This window comes from Rutidosis leptorrhynchoides, chromosome 8 (genome assembly GCF_046630445.1).
Source record: "Rutidosis leptorrhynchoides isolate AG116_Rl617_1_P2 chromosome 8, CSIRO_AGI_Rlap_v1, whole genome shotgun sequence".
NCBI classification, from domain to species: domain Eukaryota; kingdom Viridiplantae; phylum Streptophyta; class Magnoliopsida; order Asterales; family Asteraceae; genus Rutidosis; species Rutidosis leptorrhynchoides.
In genome coordinates, this window is record NC_092340.1 from 43,666,774 (window position 1) to 43,689,522 (window position 22,749).

At 33.6% G+C, this 22,749-nt stretch overlaps 1 long non-coding RNA gene across 2 annotated transcripts; it reads right to left on the bottom strand.

The window, feature by feature from the left end:
* Window positions 1-701: 701 nt before the first annotated feature.
* Window positions 702-4,547, bottom strand: LOC139861169 (uncharacterized). Of its 2 annotated transcripts, XR_011763666.1 has the most exons (4): window positions 4,410-4,525; window positions 4,039-4,135; window positions 1,640-1,741; window positions 702-1,008 (listed from the first exon to the last, which is right to left on the bottom strand). It is a non-coding gene; the product is annotated as an uncharacterized lncRNA (long non-coding RNA). The 2 variants fall into 2 exon arrangements; XR_011763665.1 differs by lacking the exon at window positions 4,039-4,135 and having other exon boundaries at window positions 4,410-4,547.
* Window positions 4,548-22,749: the final 18,202 nt, after the last annotated feature.

Genomic DNA, 22,749 nt, shown 5'->3' on the forward strand with positions numbered 1-22,749 from the left:
AATGTATGCTATCATTCGTCGTCGAATGTATGTTATTGTTCATTGCGACTGTACGTTATTGTTCGTCAAATGTATGTTCGTCAAATGCCTGTAACCATTCGTCGAATGTATGTTATCATTCATCTTCAAATGTATGTTATCGTTCATTCAAAACTCTCACTGATGAGTGCTATTGATTTTGATGGTAAACTCTCACTGATGAGTGCTATTGATTTTGATGGTCCTATACGTCTATGATTCTTAGTTTTTATTTTGAATTTATGTGTTCAAAGATTTTGTTGACTTAACAATTTTTATTGAAATGAATAGTGTGAATTCACTTGTGGAGGATGTGTATTCATTTGTTGAGTCGAATTTGAAGAAGACTTGAATTTGTTAGTCAAAATCAGTTAGCATACATCACATGTATAATAACATATTAAGTGATAAATATAAAAATATTCATGAAAAATTTATGTTTACTATCTTAAATATCAACATTGTGGCTTTAAAAAACTAATGAATTTATTATTCATATGATAATCTCTCACGAGAGGGCGGTTTCAACACATTAACATATATCAGATGTATAATAACATATTAAGAAATATATATATAAGGAAAATTAATTTTTATCATTGAAAATATATATTAACATTAAAAATATAAAGCTAATAAATTTATATAAAGTTATTATTCATAAAAAAAAAATTATGATACATCAAAATGTTATCATACATCAAAATTTTATCATTTATCAATATTCTAACAACGAGCTCAGCCAACTCCGCCATTTGCATCCATCTAAAATCACTATTCTGACCATAGGTTTTCCATTCTACATCTTGTGACCACCTGAAATGGCACATAACAAGATCCGGACCGGCCGCGTGATGCGGCGGGACATTTCGGATACATATTCCAAGTGTTGTATCTCCTTATGGTTCAGAGGTAGAAAAGACAACACCATCCATAGTATATTGAAGCGTAATCTACTCCTTTGAACTGATGTAGTGATCAATATAATTACTGCAAAATTAAAAGGAGCAACCGAAAATCAGTAGACATTAGTTAATCCCTTTTTAGAAGCATGCCGATTAGATCTAACAAAATCCCTCTACTTAGGAGTATAATTTGTAAATAGGAATAGTTAGTCAATTTATGGACATAGAATTGTAAACAGTAGCAGCTTGTGTATACAGCTTGTTTGCAAGTATTAGCTTAATATGTTGCATATGTCACAGGTATTGTTCTCTGAAATGGACAATGGATTATAGTGGATATGTGATATTTACATGGGATATAGTGAACCTACATCTATAAGTGGAATGTATGAAACAAAATCAATAAGGATTCTCGTATCCAATTATAAAATATGAATACAAATTAGTTATTAGATGTAACAGTTACATGTTATTGTTGATTGCTAACAAATTAGGTTATGCAAGGGTTACAAACAATAGCTAAATGAAAACAATATAATTGCATCTATAAACATAAATACTGAGATATTATCATTAAGACGATTTCAACACAATGAGAAAAAGTTTCATTTGCAAAGGTAATCAATACCCATAAACAATCTCAAACATATAAACAGAGTATTAAATTAAATCATCCAGTAATCAGTCATGAAAGAGGTAAAAGTGTAACTTAATACCTTCCGGCTCATGTAACATGTAAGGCTGACATAGCAACTGATTGAGAGAATGTGTGCGAGTAACAGAAGCCGTAGCAGAATTAATAGATGCAGAAGTACCAGCTACAAATACAACAATAGATGTTACCACTAAGTTTATATTAAAAGTTCAATACTCAATAGATACTACAAAAATGCAAATACGACAAGAGTTAATGATGCCAAAATTACTAATAGCGATAGAAGCTATCAATAGATATAAAATCAAACTTAAAACAACAAAAGAACATACATTCTATATTTGCAAAGGCTTCAGGGGACAACAATGCATTCATAACTAAAAAATTTGTTACCATAAAATGGATGCATATGATGTCTTTTAAAACTGGTTCTGACCCGAACATATATGTAAGCTTTTTCTTGGATTCAAACTAATGAAACTACAACCCACTATATCATTAGTTTGAGCCCCAAAACAGCCAAATTCGAGGCCCAATGCAGCTGTTAATGAGCTGAAACTACAGCTGCAAATGCAGCAGCTTCTACGCTGCAGAACAGGGGTATACACGCTCGAATTTGCTTGTTTCTTGACCGATTTTCATGAAATAAATTTAGTAGTATTACTTGACAATATAAAGCAACATCTAGCATAAAAAGTCAGTATCTAAAACACTTTACAATACGTATATATAAAGGTTTTAAACATCTGTTTCGGTACTTGTAAAAAACGCATAAAAACATGGTAAACTTCTACTATTTTCGTTTCATTTTTTCACGAACTCATAACCAGATCTGTTTGGGCAAGGTTCTTCAATAAATCATTATAACGTTAGAAAATGAACATCTAGAATTAGGGTAAAAATTTAAATGCCTACCTCAAACCCTAGCTATATCAAAATGAACACCTAGATTTAGGGTTAAATTTAAATTCGTACCTCAAACCCTAATTTTACGAATTGCTAACAAAATAAAAATTTTACCCGGTAGATCAACGGCGAAGACGATGACGGTGTGTATCACGGAGCAGTTACAGGCGGAGAAAACGACGGGTCTGGCGCCAAATACGCTGATGATGACGCTTCCTATGATTTTGCGCCAATTATATCAAGTTTAGTTCAAGATTTCTGCTGCGATTTCTGCTGCTGATGTGTCGACGGCGACATAGTTGTGTGGGTGAGAGAATAACGGAAGAAGGTGATTGAAATTTGGAAGTGTGGAAGGGTTTTAAAAAGAGAGGTAGATGTCGTTTTTGAGGGGTTTAATGAAAGGAACAACGTGTTTCAGCGAGACTTTAGTATATAAAAGATAAATATTCACGTAGGTAATAAAATGTGGTAAATAGATAGAACTGTACATGTATGCAAGATTGTTTAGACTACTTTTGAATGGTAATGCATGGACTCTTTTATAGAGCCAACTACAATTTCAACCTCTAATTGGAAGTATAAAAAGTACACATTCGGTTGCAAACGAAATGATGAGGGAAACAAAATTTCAGGCATGCTGCCTATACAATTTGCTCCATTGACTTATTCATGGTATTAAAACAGGTACAACAACCATTAATGGATTTTTGTGACATTTATAGGGAAACCCACAGAGTCTAGATAATCGAAATTTTGTGGCATCACTATCCCATCATAATCCAATAATATTGCACTATCTGAAGGCAGTGGGCATGATGAGTAAAAATTGTCTTATGGGAAACACTTGCTTAAACTGGCTGTTTTGGGGAGTCTGAGTGAAGGCTCACGAAGTATATCTAAATCACATATATATTTATCATCTTAGGGGAAGTTTTTACAAGATATAAAGATAGTTACATTACTCTAACCTCTTGATTGTCACTTCCAAAAACTTGATAACAGAGGCAAACATTTGAGGTTTAGTACCTCTTAAACTTCCAGATGAAGAAATATTGCTTTTCAATTATGATTCTTATGTACATTAGCTTCATGTATGTTTATAAAAATACTTAGTGGCAGTTATAAGAACATCAATGCATTAAATTTGCTTACTTAACTAAATTTAAAGATAAGTGCAGTGCAGAAGACTTGGAAACTGAATTATCAGATACGAGCATAAGCCTCATTCACTTATTCAAATCTATCGAAAGAATTAGAGAAAAGCAACAAAAAAAAAAAATAAACGATGAAGTCAATGTATCACTCCAGTTTCCAAAAAAAGAATTCAATTAAGCATTGTATAAGTGTATAACCATGAGTTGAAAATCGAATTTCAGGAGACGAAAAATGAATAACAACAATGAAGTTTGTCAAATGAATAACAATAATGAAGTATTTCAAGCATAGCAAATTAAGGCATGCATCTTGAATATTTGGTGCAACAGGTATGATCCCATTTTAATCAAATAAATAAAAACAAAGTATGTCAAAACTAAGTCGAAATAAGGGCCATACCATTGAAGTTTTTTTTCATTATTCATTTAAGATTATTTGCTCAAAAGGTTGTTTTGCAATCGAAATTCAGCATTCATCATAAAAACTTCAACTGAAACTGCAAAACCATAACAATAGAAAGTAACAATGACCTACTTAGATAAGTTATTAAAAAAAATTATCTGAACTACAGTGATCAACTCTGATAATATTTAACAAAGCTCAATGAGTTCAGTTCCTAGCATCTTGATAGGTTTATTTATTAATATAAAATATTTTCCTTTCAAAAAGAATAAGTTCAGTTCCCATTTTCTATCAGATATATTCACAACTGATTCGTGATGTATAAAACAACAAAACTAAAAATTAAGAAATAGGTTAATAACACTTACTTGAAACATCTCTATGAACATTTACGATTACGCAATTGTAATTGAGCATCAGAACAAGTACACATAGTGAATCTGAAAATAAGAACAAAACCCTAGAACTGAAAATCACCTATTCAGTATTCAGAAATTGTATAATTGAAATCCTATGTACAATTCATGATGTATGAGTAATCCGAATTGATAACGAATTGAAATAGTGAGGATTGAAATAGAGAGATAGAATAACATGAATCGAAAATCAAAATTGGCAAGAAAACATAATAGGTCTGTACCTGATTCATTAACGGAGCATGTGTGTGAATGAATTGACCTGAAATCTCACCAATATACCCTGTTAGTATAAACAAGATGGAACGCAGGAGCACGAGAAAGAATCTGCACAAGAAGAAGGCAACCTTGGATGAACGGATGGATAATTACTTATCTACTTATCTCAAAACATAAGCTTAGCGCTGGATCTCTTGCCTATATATATATATATATATATATATATATATATATATATATATATATATATATATATATATATATATATTAGTAGGATTAAAAGGGAAGTAACCATTCAGGGGAAGCGGGGAAGCAAAAACTTTTTTTTTCATTTTTTGAAAAAAATTTGTTCACGAACATTATAGATGAGATGAAAATATGAACATTTAGTAGAGACACTTTGTGATAAATGTTTTTATTTTGACGGAAAAACGCTCGAAGAAGTAATATATAACAATTATCGTGTTTTTCGAGCGTATTTTGAGGTTTTAGCTATTGGGCTTTACATATCAGCATTTAGATATTAGGGTTTATAGGGTTTAGATATTAGGGTTTTAGAAATTTAGGGTTTAGGGTTTAGATTTAGGGTTTAGATTTAGGATTTAGATTGAGTTTTTAACACGAACGGTTTAGAGTTTAGGGTTTAGGGTTTGGTGTTTTGGGTTTATTCCCCTAAACTCTAAATCGGGCTAAATTTTACTTCACAAACATGAGAAAAAAACGTTCATATTCTTCACGAACAATATTATCTTGAATGCTATTTTTATCGATCGTTTTTCCGCATAAATAATAACAATCATCACAAAGTGTCTCTTCTAAATGTTCATATTTTCATGTGATCTTGATGCCGGAAAAAAAAATTTCAAAAAAAACGAAATTTTTTTTTTTTGCTTCCCCCCGCTTCCCCCCGATTGGTTACTTCCCCATTGATATATATATATATATATATATATATATATATATATATATATATATATATATATATATATATAGAGTAGAGGTATTGAAAAAAAAAGTATTCAATGGCTATATAGCCGTTAAATTGCATCAAACACCAAAATTCTCGTTCTCAAACATGCGTAGAAATGAAACTTTGCAGGGCGAGTAAACCGAGGGCGCTCGAGGGCGTGCGAGACTGGGGAGATTGCCATCGGCGCCCTCAAGGAAGTGTGCTGGTGACAAGCTTGAGCACGGGCCGATAGAATTGATCTTAGGTGAGAGATTCCCCAATAAAACGTGATCTCTATACATTTCCCTTTTACACTTCTTTCGTAAGGAAATGAAAACCTTCCTTCGAAGTTTTATTATAAATCAACTCTCAAATAATATATTTAACTTGTCACTTCGAAAGTTAGAAGGAAAAAAAAAAAAAACTGAAATATCATGCACAATATTTACTAAAATTACCAGTTGATAATTTTGGTAGTTTCTAAAATATTAAAATAATTAATATTTTAATTTTAATACATTTTAATTTTCCTTTCTTTGTATCAATAAGATTGAGCAAGTAATCACGATATCAATTAACTCTTAGTATAATTTATACCATCTTATAAAAGACTATAGTGAATGACATCATGATGCTGATGTTAGAAGTATAATTGTTGTTATTTTTAATTTAAATGGTTATAGAGAATAGATCGGTGGATATGAGAGACAAGCTTAACAACTCAAGAAGATCAGCCCCTTCAGCTCCCCATGCTGCTAGGGACAGTTATAAGAAAGAGAGAGATAAATGCATAGAGGTGGATGAAAACGTAAACAACCAGGAATTACTTAATCGAGCAATCGTGTGCGAAGCTAAGTCAAAAGACATCTTGACAAACCTTGTGAAGATAGGTAGGGCAGAAGGTATTTTAAACATTGTTATCAAGTTTATAGAAGGGTTGGACATTATGTTAATTTTTGAGTCGATTGAAGATGCTGATAAGTTAATCAGCACAAATGATCATCCTTTAAAGCATTAGTTCCATAAAACTCTAAGATGGGACTTTTCATACTAATCGGAAAGTCGAATGACATAGTTAAAGAAATCTGGTGTCCCAATCCCATGTTGGTCAGACACTACTTTTTCATCAATTGCTGAGTGGTAAGTGTAAGGATATTAGGACCCAAAACAACGCAAGTGATTCAACAAGATCACTCACTGATAGTAATTCTACAAGATTACTAACCCACTTAATGAACGAAAGATTATAAATGCAAGAAATGTAAATCGACACAAGAGATAACGTGGTTATATGCAATCGTTGTGATTGCTTTAGTCCATGGACCAACTAGAGAATGTATTTACTGAATATTTGTGGTGTGTTTACAATGAGTTACAAGAGGGTCTATTTATAGAATGGTTTAAAGAGTAAGCTAAAAACAATTCCTTGAAGCTTCATGTGAGTTTCCTGACAACTTCATGGAAGCTACATGTGAGTTTCCTGACAGCTTCGTGGAAGCTACATGTGAATTTCCTCACAGCTTCGTGGAAGCTACATGTAAGTTTCCTAACAACTTCGTAGAAGCTACATGTGAGTTTCCTAACAACTTCGTGGAAGCTTCGTGTGAGTTTCCTGAAATCTTCCCTCTAATTGTTTAAAGTTCTCCATATCTCCAACAATCTCCCTGTGACGATCGCTCCAAATCCATATGGACGAACACGTCATTCATCGATTTTATTGCGAGGTATTTGACCTCTATATGATACGTTTTGTAAATATTGCATTCTTTTGAAAAGGCACACCATAAATGAATATTTAAATCAAAGATTTTCGACATCTGATGATTTCTACATATAGACAATCACCATAATATAATAGTTTACAATAGTACTTCCGTTGACAATGCAGTCAAAATAAGATACATGGTGATGATTTGGTGAATGCAACGTTTCCTTGAAAAATATGCCATGTAAGACTCCATGCACATAGCTTGTCTAACATATAAGCAAATAGCGTAAGACTTCTAGAAACCTGAGAATAAACATGTTTAAAAGTGTCAACACAAAGGTTGGTGAGTTCATAGTTTTAATGTTGCGCATAATCTGTATATAAAGGTGGATCACAAGATTTCAGTTGTTCCAACCAGAAACGTTTATCAAAATATTCTACGAAATTGAGCACCCTGGTAACTAAACTTAACGTATATATAATTTGTACCATTTGTATAATCATCTTAATAATACACGCAAACCAACGTGTACGCTTCTCAAATAGCATACGTCCGTTAAAAGGCTAGTGCTCTAGCTCGAACGGGGATATCAAGCCCTATGGATCCATATACTACTACTCGCGCCCACCAGTTCTTATAACCGGCAGTTACTAGTTACCAAAGCTAAGGGATTTTCGGTTCAAACTCAGTATAGAATTTAGTATGTACTTGTGTCCATTGTTTAAAATAAAGTGCATGTATTCTCAGCCCAAAAATATATATATTGCAAAAGCAATTAAAAAGGGAGCAAATGAAACTCACCTTAGCAGCACATAAGCTCATTCATTAAAAAGTGACCGTAACTCGGAATGCAAGATTAACCGTAGATCTCAACCTAGAGAACATATGTTGGTCAATACATGACTAATAAACTAGGTTGGGTTATAGTGTATCACAATCCTAATGCTCGAGACCGACATGCAGAAGTTTAACAAAAGTCATCTCAAAAGTCAACCTGACCCAATATGATCTTTAAATCTATACATGTTTATTAACATAGTATAAGTCTTGATAATTGAACGAATTTATAGTTTATCAAACTCAAAATATTATTTATTTCAGGGGCTATATTATATTTGAATTATCATGGCAATCGAACATGATTTTCATATAGTTTTCCAATACTTGAAAAATCATATTATAGTGTTTATAAAGCTTTAAAACATGATAGGACAGTCAACTTTGACAATTGTTCAACAAGACGAGACGTGCCTTATATAGAAATTCATTTACTCGATTAGTAATATTTGAAAATCCAATTTATCAATCTTATAAACAAGTTGTTTAAATATCAATTACAGATTCAAAAGCAATTTCAATTAATGTTAATTATAATTCAGTTGACCATAACTTTTAATCCGTTCATCGAAAACATACGATTTCTAAATGAAAAGTTATTAATTTTTCGACAGCTTTTCAATGACATGCATATCATATACCTTTTATCAATAATATATGTATCAAATTCGTGATTCATCATAAACTATCTAACGACAAAATTAAAGCATACAAGTATGCATAAACATATATACTCGAGCACTAGACATGGATATACTATTAATATATAAAAGATAAGATATAAATGCTTACGTATCAATATTGTGATTCAATATTGTAGAAAAGTACGTAGACGCAACGGAGATGATAAATACTAGTTTGACTTGCGAACAATACTCACGAACATTACCCATAACCTCCATAGTTATAACCCATAGTTTCCCTAGCTCTATCCCGCTCGGAAGGCTTGTTTGAAAATAATTCGCTCATGACCTCGTCGTAGTATTTTATGTATAATAATACTAATAATAATACTCCTAACTATAAGATTAATAATAATATTAATCTTAATAATAATAATAATATAAATAATAAATATAAAATATAATACGGAGTAATATAGATATTAATATGTGTGTTGTGTTGAGCAAACTGGCCAATTTATAGAATGTTTCTGAATTCTGACTGCCATGCGATCGCATGGGTTTTATGCCTATTTCTCATGCGGTCGCATGGCCCCAAAATCCAGCTCACAATTTTTTTTGTTTTCTTGTTTGTTGACATATTATTATATATATATATAAAATTTATATTAATTATATATATATTATATTATATTCATGTACATAGTTGACTTGTAATTTTAGGTCAGTTGACTCGTACGTTGATACTCGACTCGTGTACCACTTTCGGTTTTTTGAACGCACTTTCGTACGTTTAGAAAACTAGCCTTTTACGTTACGCGACGTGTACCCTTATTAATAATTTGACTTACTCATCAATAAATTACCTTATAAAAAATGTAACTTATAAAATTGAGCGTTGTGGTCATTTGCTTCTATAAATCAGTGACTCGTTGTTTATCAAAATATATTATTTTAAATTAGGAGGTTTTTTTTACTAAGTTAATATTATATTTTTGTATATATATATATATATATATATATATATATATATATATATATATATATATATATATATATATATATATATATATATATATATATATATATATATATACATGTATATTTTCCAATCCAATTATAATGGTTCGTGAATCGTCAGGGTTTGGTTAAGGTTAAATGAATGTATGAATACAGTTTACACTTCTTGAGATTCAACTTAACAAACTTTGCTTATCGTATCGGAATAATATAAAGATAAAGTTTAAATTTGGTCAGAAATTTTCGGGTTGTCACAGTACCTACCCGTTAAAGAAATTTTGTCCCGAAATTTGATTGAGATGGTCATGGCTGACAATAAATACGTTTTCTTGATGCATGCGAGCTGAAAATTAAAGTTTTATCATCAGCGAGTAATATAGATAAAACAATTTGGTTACGCGAAGAGTATAAATGAAGTTATCACAAAGGAGTGAAATGAGTTGGTAAAGTTTCGTCATATCTTTTGACGTAGACAGGTTGATTTTCAGAGTTCAAGAGATTTGGAGAAGGTCTTAGTAATAAGATTTGATTCTTCGAAAATCAAGGAAATTAGGATCCGCTTTAAATGCGATCATCTGTTTTGATTACTCTGTCGAATATTTCACTATAAATCCACCCCCTTCGTTTCCTTACTTTTACCATTCCTATACTCAATTCCCAAATTCAAAAGATTGTGAAAATGCTTAATCCAGTTTTGATCATTGTCCTTATCCTTACTATCGCAACAATTATTCTCCTTTTCCAACTTCTGCCAGAGAAATCTGCTTACTTCTACTTTGCCCTTGGGGTTATAGTGCTTTTAATTCTCCCGTGTCTTTATATTGCAATAAACATTGATATACACGGTTTGTAATTTATGTGTTGTTATCGGGCTTTATATTCTCCCTTATATTTCAAAGTTCCTGCTTATGTCTTCTATAATTATTGTCATTTCCAGTTAATACTCTCTTTTATTTGCTGCGATTTATACCCCAATTTCTATTTCGGAGTTTTGTCCCTTCGTTTCTTCTTCTTGTGACTAAGCATTGATTGTAATGGTCCAGAATTCGCATATATGAATTTCGGAATGAACATTGTTAATGTTCTAAGAAGAAAATGGTAATGGCACGATCTTGATTTGTTAAATTACCAGAATACCCTGGAAAAGACCGAATCATCAAGAAATATTTTCTTAATATTTTAGAGATTAAATAGAATACAATAGTCGTATGACATAGCACATAGTGATGTTATGATATGTGAATCATCACGTTCCATTTAGAAACTCAGCATGAATTACTGTAATATAATCACGTTGATCAAGTGTTATTATATTATATTAACTCATGCTTCAGTTCCCAACACTGCTTCAATAACATTTAAGTTCAATCTTTTCAGATTTTAGAAACTAAAACAGTTTCCTTTCTGATGTAACACTAATATCGTGAAGAGATAAATGATTTCAGATAAGAATAGTTATGAAAATATCTTCAGAAATATCGAGGATATTTATAATGAAAGATACGATGATATCTTAGAATTTCTAATATCGAAAGATGATAAAGAAGATTTGTCCGTAAAGGTTTAGAGTCAGGAGTAAGGTATTTGTTAATGACTTCAACAGATACTGAATCATTTGGATTCTTTGAAGGCAGGTTTAGTCTTTGTGATTTGTCCACAGCCTCCTTCATGGTTTTCTCAATCCGTTTTCCAGTTTCAAACCTTCTCTTTTTCTTAGCTTTGCCAACACACTATTCTTTATCATCAAACTTTTGGCTGTTAAGGTCGTTTACAGTTTTTGCTGCTTCATCAGCATTCAAGGTTATCATAACCGAATCGTCGGTTATCATTCCGAGGTGTTTTTAAAAGTTTGAAAGGTTTGCATGAAGATTGTATTTGTCAAGATACATATGATGTTCTAGAATTTTGAATGACACAAATATTTTTCTGGGTTTTATGAATAAAAGTGATGTTCTAGCATAGTTTTGAAGTCAAAGTATAGCTTCGAAAGATGTAGGAATCTAAGAATGATGTCTTTTGTTAAATCTTGACTTTGGATTTTGATTTGTCAAAATCAAAATATGTAATCAAATTTGGATGAGGATGGTTGTTTTGATTTTTATAAAAGAATATATATTGTTGTGAAAGTAGTGAGTATAGTTGATGATTTGTTGAATCAGAATTGAAGAATGTAACATATTAATAGTGAATTTATATATCTCTCGGGTATTACCTACCCGTTAAAATATTCTCACCATTAACAGTTTGTATAAAAGAGTTTTCTTAATTACATTCTTTATGAAAATACACCTACATATATATTTTCTTTAGATGTAATCATGATTTTAATGAGTTAACATAATATTAATCTCATCTGGTTTTCGACTAGGACTAGAATATATAATCTCTAAAACTTTTAGAAACTACATATTCTCTGCAGAATATTTCTATGATGAAGTTATTAATCAATACTTCATCGTTTGTTGTTGTTGGTATTCCTTGGTATCTATGGTGCGTATGACGTTGATGTTCGAGGTACAGATTGTGATGTTGAGGTGTGGGATGCGGATGTTGTTGTTGGTGGTGGTGATGGTACTGTTGGTGTTGCTGATGGTGGTATTGTTGCTGCCGGTGCTGCTGCTGGTGCTTGTAACCTTTGCACCACATTCTCCAAAGCAACTACCCGAGCGCGAAGCTCGTTGACTTCTTCTATTACACCGGGATGATTGTTGGTTCGGACGAGCGGATGAATAAGATCCAGAATCTGAGATAGTATATAATCATGACGAGATACTCTGGAAATGAGAGAGAAAATGGTGCTTCGGATAGGTTCACCGGTAAGTGCTTCAGGTTCTTCGCCAAGAGGGCAATGTTGTGGATGGAAGGGATCACCTTCTTCTTGTCTCTAATGACTAAGTAGGCTACGAACCCATCCCCAATTCATCCAGAATAGATGATGGCTAATTGGTTGATCCATTCCGGTTACACTGTCTTCGGAGTTCAGGTGAATATCCATATCGGAATAGCTGTCGGAGTTTAAGGAATTTGAACTTGATACGTGATCCATCTTGTATAATTAGAGGGATGATTTTTTTATATGAAATAGATTATAGAATTTAGATTGGTACTCTTCAACACATAATTTACATATGTATATATAATACCAAAATCCCGTAAATTACGGAGAAATTTTCGGAAGATGTCAGGAAAAGTTTACAGTAACAGATATACTAAGATATGAATTTTGTTGGTACACTATCTATGCAGTAAATGCAGTAAGATGTGTCTAGACTTAGGAATGATAAGCATTAAATTTCTGACAAGAAATAACAAGCGAAAATTGGTAAGAACAAATACGGTCATAGTCCAGACTCACTAATGCATCCTAACAATTAGCAGTTAAACACACTAATGCAAATTCTGGTTCCCTATGACCTCAAGCTCTGATACCAACTGTGACGATCGCTCCAAATCTATATGGACGAACACGTCATTCATCGATTTCATTGCGAGGTATTTGACCTCTATATGATACGTTTTGTAAATATTGCATTTTTTTGAAAAGGCACACCATAAATGAATATTTAAATCAAAGGTTTTCGACATCTGATGATTTCTACATATAGACAATCACCATAATATAATAGTTTACAATAGTACTTCCGTTGACAATGCGGTCAAAATAAGATACATGGTGTTGATTTGGTGAATGCAACGTTTCCTTGAAAAATATGCCATGTAAGACTCCATGCACATAGCTTGTCTAACATATAAGCAAATAGCGGAAGACTTCTAGAAACCTGTGAATAAACATGTTTAAAAGTGTCAACACAAAGGTTGGTGAGTTCATAGTTTTAATGTTGCGCATAATCTGTATATAAAGGTGGATCACAAGATTTCAGTTGTTCCATCCAGAAACGTTTATCGAAATATTCTACGAAATTGAGCACCCTGGTAACTAAACTTAACGTATATATAATTTGTACCCTTTGTATAATCATCTTAGTAATACATGCAAACCAACGTGTACGCTTCTCAAATAGCATACGTCCGTTAAAAGGCTAGTACTCTAGCTCGAATGGGGATATCAAGCCCTATGGATCCATATACTACTACTCGCGCCCACCAGTTCTTATAACCGGCAGTTACTAGTTACCAAAGCTAAGGGATTTTCGGTTCAAACTTAGTATATAATTTAGTATGTACTTGTGTCCATTGTTTAAAATAAAGTGCATGTATTCTCAGCCCAAAAATATATATATTGCAAAAGCAATTAAAAAGGGAGCAAATGAAACTCACCTTAGCAGCACATAAGCTCATTCATCAAAAAGTGACCGTAACTCGGAATGCAAGATTAACCGTAGATCTCAACCTAGAGAACATATGTTGGTCAATACATGTCTAATAAACTAGGTTGGGTCATAGTGTATCACAATCCTAATGCTCGAGACCGACATGCAGAAGTTTAACAAAAGTCATCTCAAAAGTCAACCTGACCCAATATGGTCTTTAAATCTATACATGTTTATTAACATAGTATAAGTCTTGATAATTGAACGAATTTATAGTTTATCAAACTCAAAATATTATTTATTTCAGGGGCTATATTATATTTGAATTATCATGGCAATCGAACATGATTTTCATATAGTTTTCCAATACTTGAAAAATCATATTATAGTGTTTATAAAGCTTTAAAACATGATAGGACAGTCAACTTTGACAATTGTTCAACAAGACGAGACGTGCCTTATATAGAAATTCATTTACTCGATTAGTAATATTTGAAAATCTAATTTATCAATCTTATAAACAAGTTGTTTAAATATCAATTACAGATTCAAAAGCAATTTCAATTAATGTTAATTATAATTCAGTTGACCATAACTTTTAATCCGTTCATCGAAAACATACGATTTCTAAATGAAAAGTTATTAATTTTCCGACAGCTTTTCAATGACATGCATATCATATAACTTTTATCAATAATATATGTATCAAATTCGTGATTCATCATAAACTATCTAACGACAAAATTAAAGCATACAAGTATGCATAAACATATATACTCGAGCACTAGACATGGATATACTATTAATATATAAAAGATAAGATATAAATGCTTACGTATCAATATTGTAGAAAAGTACGTAGACGCAACGGAGATGATAAATACTAGTTTGACTTGCGAACAATACTCACGAACATTACCCATAACCTCCATAGTTATAACCCATAGTTTCCCTAGCTCTATCCCGCTCGGAAGGCTTGTTTGAAAATAATTCGCTCATGACCTCGTCGTAGTATTTTATGTATAATAATACTAATAATAATACTCCTAACTATAAGATTAATAATAATATTAATCTTAATAATAATAATAATATAAATAATAAATATAAATAATAAATATAAAATATAATACGGAGTAATATAGATATTAATATGTGTGTTGTGTTGAGCAAACTGGCCAATTTATAGAATGTTTCTGAATTCTGACTGCCATGCGATCGCATGAGTTTTATGCCTATTTCTCATGCGGTCGCATGGCCCCAAAATCCAGCTCACAATTTTTTTGTTTTCTTGTTTGTCGACATATTATTATATATATATAATATATATATAATTTATATTAATTATATATATATATATATATATATATATATATATATATATATATATATATATTATATTATATTCATGTACATAGTTGACTTGTAATTTTAGGTCAGTTGACTCGTACGTTGATACTCGACTCGTGTACCACTTTCGGTTTTTCGAACGCACTTTCGTACGTTTAGAAAACTAGCCTTTTACGTTACGCGACGTGTACCCTTATTAATAATTTGACTTACTCATCAATAAATTACCTTATAAAAATGTAACTTATAAAATTGAGCGTTGTGGTCATTTGCTTCTATAAATTAGTGACTCGTTGTTTATCAAAATATATTATTTTAAATCAGGTCGTTTTTTTTTTACTAAGTTAATATTATATTTTTGTAAAAAATATATATATATATATATATATATATATATATATACGTATATTTTCCAATTCAATTATAATGGTTCGTGATTCGTCAGGGTTTGGTCAAGGTTAAATGAATGTATGAATACAGTTTACACTTTTTGAGATTTAACTTAACAAACTTTGCTTATCGTATCGGAATAATATAAATATAAAGTTTAAATTTGGTCAGAAATTTCCGGGTTGTCACACTCCCACTTGGAGACTTTGAACAAACCCAACCTTCGTCAACCCAAAATATCAACGATCTAACCAAGAACGTTAAACCACTATTATACCGCCAAACTCCATTTGAGACACGCACACTCAACACATACTTCGGATGAGCAGACTTTCGATACAAGGTCTTCAACACTACTTGTTAGAATTGAAACATTAACTCTTTAATTCTCTAGTTGGGGTCTTCTCTCATCAATTCATTAGAACACCAATTGAGATAATTCAAAACCTCAATTTCTCTGTCGTAACAACCTTAGTAAACATATCAGCAGGATTCTTCGTACCAAGGATTTTCTTCAATAATAAAGTACCATTATTTATATGTTGTCGAATAAAATGATACCTTATCTTGATGTGTTTCGTACGACTATGAAACACCGGATTCTTCCCAAGATGAACCGTACTTTGATTATCACAATTCAAGACGCAATAGTCTTGTCTTTTACCCAACTCACCTAAGAAGTTTTTCAACCAAACAAGCTCTTTAGAAGCTTCTGCAATAGCCATATATTCGGCTTCGGTGGTTGATAAAGCAACACTCTTTTGTAGTCGAGACATCCAACTAACCGCCGTCTTCCCTTTTGTGAAAACATAACCCGTAGTGCTTTTCCCCAAATCATCACATCCACCCGAATCAGCATCCGCATAACCCTAAGTATGAGATTGTTTTTGGAGAAACACAATCCCATATTAGAAGTACCTTTCAAATAATGAAGCAACCATTTGACCGCTTCCCAATGCTCTTTCCCCGGATTAGACATATAACGACTTACAACTCCCACTGCTTGAGCAATATCGGGTCTTGTACAAACCATGGCATATATAATACTACCCACGACCGATGCATATGGAACCTTTTCCATATCCGTTTTGTCTTTTACCGTCTTTGGTGATTGACTTTTTGATAACTTAATCGTGCTACCCAAAGGCATAGAACGAGCCTTTGAATTCTCCATATTAAACCTCTCTACTACTTTCTCAATATATTTGGATTGAGACAAGTATAGAGTACCTTTCACACGATCACGCACAATACTCATGCCAAGTATTTGCCTAGCACCACCAAGATCTTTCATCTCGAATTCACGGGAAAGTAATCCCTTCAACTTGTTAATTTCGGACATGTTGGAACCTGCAAGTAACATGTCATCAACATACAACAATAAGATTATATAAGAAGACTTGAGTTTCTTCAAGTAGCAACAGTAATCCGCTTCACATCTTAAGAAACCAATATTCTTCATAAAATCATCAAACTTCAAGTACCATTGCCAAGGTGCTTGCTTCAATCCATACAAACTTTTCTTTAGCTTACAAACCTACTTCTCTTTACCCTTTACCTCAAAGCCCTCGGGTTGCCTCATGTAGATCTCTTCAACAAGATCACCATGCAAGAATGCGGTCTTCACATCTAGTTTCTCTAGATGTAAGTCTTCAGATGCAACCATAGAAAGTACCAAACGGATAGTAGCCATTTTAACTACTGGTGAAAATATCTCTTTGTAGTCAACCCCTTCCTTTTGTTGAAAGCCTTTGACTACCAAACGAGCCTTGTACCTTTTCTTGCCATCCAACTCATTCTTGATTCGATACACCCATTTATTTTGCAACGCCCTTTTATCATGAGGTAACTTCACTAGTGACCAAGTTTTATTCTTCTCAAGTGACCCCATCTCTTCTTTCATGGCAAGCTCCCATTGTATGGATTCTTTTGTCTTTCTTGCCTCAAAGTAACTTTCGGGTTCACCATTCTCGGTATAGAGCAAGTAGTTTGCAGATGGAGAATACCTAGGATTAGGTTTGGGCACTCTAGTCGAGCGTCTTAGTGTAGGAGTAACCTAAATGGTTGGACCGGTTTCATTTGTGTCCTCCTCATCACTAGAACTCGCACTATGTTCGAAATCATCACCGCTTTCCGAACCATCCCCATCATTAGCATTTTCCGACGCCTCACCATTTGTTGGTAATTCATTGTTTCCCGTACTCCCACTAGAACCTGTAAGATCATCAATAGAAACATCATCAAAAGTAACATGGCCCAGTTTAGGACTCCCCGTTTCCGGTTTGCCATAGACCGAATCTTCATCAAAAGTAACATCGCGAGAACGAATTACTTTTCTAGCATCGTTATCCCAACAACGATAACCCATTTCATTCGACCCGTAGCCTATGAAAATATACTTCTTTGACTTGGCCTCAAGCTTGTCTCTATCCGCATCTTTGGTCTTCACATAAGCATTACACCCAAAGATCCTAAGGTAATTATAACTCACCTTCGTACCTTACCATTCTTCCTCGGGAATTCGGAAACCCAACAGTGTTGAGGGTCCCCTGTTTATCAAATAAGCCGCCGTATTAACCGCATCTGCCCAAAACATCTTAGGCAAACCGGCATGTAGTCTCATACTCTTAGCCCTTTCATTTAACGTACGATTCATACGTTCGGCGACCCCATTGTGTTGCGGTGTTTCCGGTACTGTTTTCAACATTCTAATACTGAGCTTTGCACAATGGTATTTAAACTCAAGACTACCATATTCCCCTCCATTATCCAACTTCAAGCACTTGACTTTCAAATTAGTCTCATTTTCTACCATAGCTTTCCACTTCACAAAAGTATTAAATACATCGGATTTAGCTTTAAGAAAATAAACCCATACCTTTCGAGTGGAGTCGTCAATGAAGGTGACATAATAGCGAGAACCTTCATGTGATTCTACATTCGTTGGACCAAATACATCCGTATGAACAAGCTCCAATTTTTCCAACTTAGGTGCATTCCCCGATTTCCCAAAAGTCACCTTCTTTTGCTTCCCATAGACACATGGTTCGCAAAACCCAAGTTCAACCCTTTTTAAATCCGGAATCCTCCCACTCAATACGAGCATCTTCATACCGTTTTCAATCATATGCCCGAGCCTTCGGTGCCATAGAGTTGATTCGGATTCAACATTCACCATAGCAACCACAGTGTCTTCATCAAACACTTCAACCATATAAAGAGTTCCTCTTTTATGTCCACGAGCCACTACACAACTACCCTTAACCACCTTCCATTGGTGGTTTTCAAAAGTAACCGCGTTACCTTCATCATCTAATTGACCAACCGAAATAAGTTTCCTTTTTAATTTAGGAATGTACCTTACGTTTTTCAAGGTCCAATTATAGCCAAGAGTAGTCTTCAATAAAACATCTCCAATGCCCTCTATATTGAGTTATTTGTCGTCCGCCAATCTCACCTTGCCTTGATATGAACGAAAATTTTTCATCATGCTTTTGACATGAGTAGCATGAAACGAAGCTCCCGAATCCAAAATTCAAGACTCCATAGAATTTTCAACACTACATAAAAGTGCATCATCACTTTCTTCCTCGGTTAAGTTCACACCTTTCGCCGGACCATTTTTACAATTCCTTTGAAAGTGTCTTTTTTGATTGCAACCCCAACAAACAGCTTCACTTCTATCTTTCGATGAATACCTCTTCTTAGACTTCTTTCTACCCTTCTTCTCACCGCAATCAAATTTCCTACCACGGTTGTCGGTACTTAACAAGGAACTAGATGTCGATTCCCCCGAGTTTCTCCTACGAGTATCTTCACCAAGAATCAAATCCCTTATTCCTTCAAACGCTATCTTAGTAGTTCCCGTAGAGCTACTAACTGCGGTAACCGTACCCGTCCAACTTTCTGGTAATGATGAAAGCAAGATTAGTGCCTTTAACTCATCATCAAACACAATATCTACCGATGCTAAGCTCGATATGATGTTGTTGAACTCGTTGATATGATCCATTGCACTCGTACCTTCCTTCATCTTCGTATTGAACAATTATCGCATGAGAAAAACCTTATTAGAAGCGGTAGGTTTCTCATACATGTTAGAGAGTGCTTTCAAATAAGCAAACGTCGTCTTCTCATTCACAACGTTGTATGCAATGTTCTTAGCAAGTGAAAGACGAATAGCGCCCAAAGCTTGACAATCCAAAAGCGTCCAATCGGCATCATTCATGCTTTCAGGCTTAGTATCTAATAAGGGTTGGTGTAGCTTCTTTTGATACAAGTAATCTTCAATTTGCATCTTTCAAAAGCCAAAGTCTCTTCCATCGAATCGGGCGATTCTAAACTTCTCGTCTTCCATCATCGTTCCCTTAACAAAACCTTGTGCTCTGATACCAGTTGTAAGGATATTAGGACCCAAAACAACGCAAGTGATTCAACAAGATCACTCACCGATAGTAATTCTACAAGATTACTAACCCACTTAATGAACGAAAGATTATAAATGCAAGAAATGTAAATCGACACAAGAGATAACGTGGTTATATGCAATCGTTGTGATTGCTTTAGTCCACGGACCAACTAGAGAATGTATTTACTGAATATTTGTGGTGTGTTTACAATGAGTTACAAGAGGGTCTATTTATAGAATGGTTTAAAGAGTAAGCTAAAAACAATTCCTTGAAGCTTCATGTGAGTTTCCTGACAGCTTCATGGAAGCTACATGTGAGTTTCCTGACAGCTTCGTGGAAGCTACATGTGAATTTCTTCACAGCTTCGTGGAAGCTACATGTGAGTTTTCTAACAACTTCGTAGAAGCTACATGTGAGTTTCCTAATAACTTCGTGGAAGCTTCGTGTGAGTTTCCTGGAATCTTCTCTCTAATTGTTTAAAGTTCTCCATATCTCCAACAGTAAGGACAATTTATTCTTTATGTTAGAAGCGATGAAACAAATATTAGAATGCTTCAATTATTACTTGTCATGACCCGGAAATTTCGACTAATTTTGAACCAAACTCTCGATACAATTCATTATCTTTGACACGATAAGCAAAGTCTGATAGGTTGAGTCTCAAAAATTTTGAACTGTTTCATGAAATCATTTGACCTTGACTATTCTCGACGATTCACGAACCATTATTTGTAAATAAATAAATATAGTTAATTTAAAAATATTGGAATTATCTGAATACTTTTATCCACCACTAATTATCAACGGAGCACGATATAAATATATTACCCAAATTAAGACATAGTGAATGGCTGCTAAATTGTGTGTACGTTCTATTTAATTACATTATGAATAAGATGTAATAATACGTATTATATTAAATATACCATAGATTGGTTATCTGTCAAAATCTATATATATAAATACTACACCTATAGATATACATATTACAATAGATATTTATTTACTGTTATTGATTGCCAATCATCCATCTGTATCTTTCTAAGACTATAATATATATAAATATAGGTAGATATATATATTATATATGTACATAAGCAAAATTCCTTTCATATTCTGTGAATATGTCGACCAAACCCCACTAACATTTGCTAACCAAAACATAACTGTTTCTTTCCTCTTGACAATATCCTTTCATCTCAATCCATATGATGTTATATATGCACCAGTCTTTATCTATATCAATATACATACAAGTTCGACCTTCACCCTTACTAACTTGATCAACACCGAAAAACCACCACCTTCCACTTGCAAACATCAACCACCATCGTCCATCACCTTGCAACACCATCGTTGAACACCACTTACATCATAAACCCATCACCACATACTCAATCTTTCTGTATTAAATCACAAGTGGAAAACCACAATATCAAACCATCATCACCACTGATCTCTACTCCTTATTTAAATTATTCTGCTTTGTGTGACCATCGAAGTACCACAAGACGGCTGCAAACTCATCAATCACTTCACCAACGTATCACATATGATCTCCTGTTCGACGGTTACCAAGAACAATCATCACCCGTAATCACCTTCAACCGTCACACTCTCTCTCTCTCGTTTTATTTTCTTTTCTTTCTCTCTCTCTTGCTTCCTTGTCATGAACAACAACCCAAAACCGCTGCCATTGATCTTTCACTTATTCTGTCCGTCGACAACAGACATCGTGAGTTGTTGTTCGCTACTACTGTAAACCGAAACCCAGACCCACCTGCTGCACCGTGATGTTTCTGTTTCGTGGGAGAACACCCGTATACAGTCACCATCGATTAACCACGATCACCACCATCAAACACCCTCATTAACACAATTGATATGGGTTTGTTACCTTGATCGATCAACAACTCTTCTGCGATTCATCAACGCCAAAAGTATAAACACTGAATAGTTTACGATAACCTGTATTCCTTTCTGAGTAAAAGCCGAAATCATCATCCACCCTCATCATAAAAAAAACCTGGAAACCATCGCAAATATTATCATCCTCGATCACTGATATGCTGATATTCAGATTACCAGGGCTGCTATTCGATGATGATGAACCGATGATGATAAAGATGACGATGAACTGAAGCTATCCAGGTTTCTGTCTTGTGATGATACGTGATTAAAAATAGATGGAGATGATGATACGTTCCTGATTACGCTTACTTACGGTTACTGTAATGATTGATGGGGATTTCGAGATAGTGATATTATGAGCTGTAAACCTAATGTGTCGATTATATGGATGAATATAAAAATAAAATAAACCCCGTACGGTATCAATATCAGATACAAATTCGGTTTATATAACTGGGCCGTAAATTTTGGGCTGGGATTCTTGTTACTAGTTGGGCCGAAACACAATTTAAGTGAATCCATATTGCTGTGTAAATTACAAAGAAAAATAAGAAGATAGAAGAAACAGAAATATTATAAAAGCGAATTAGTTGGGTAACACAAC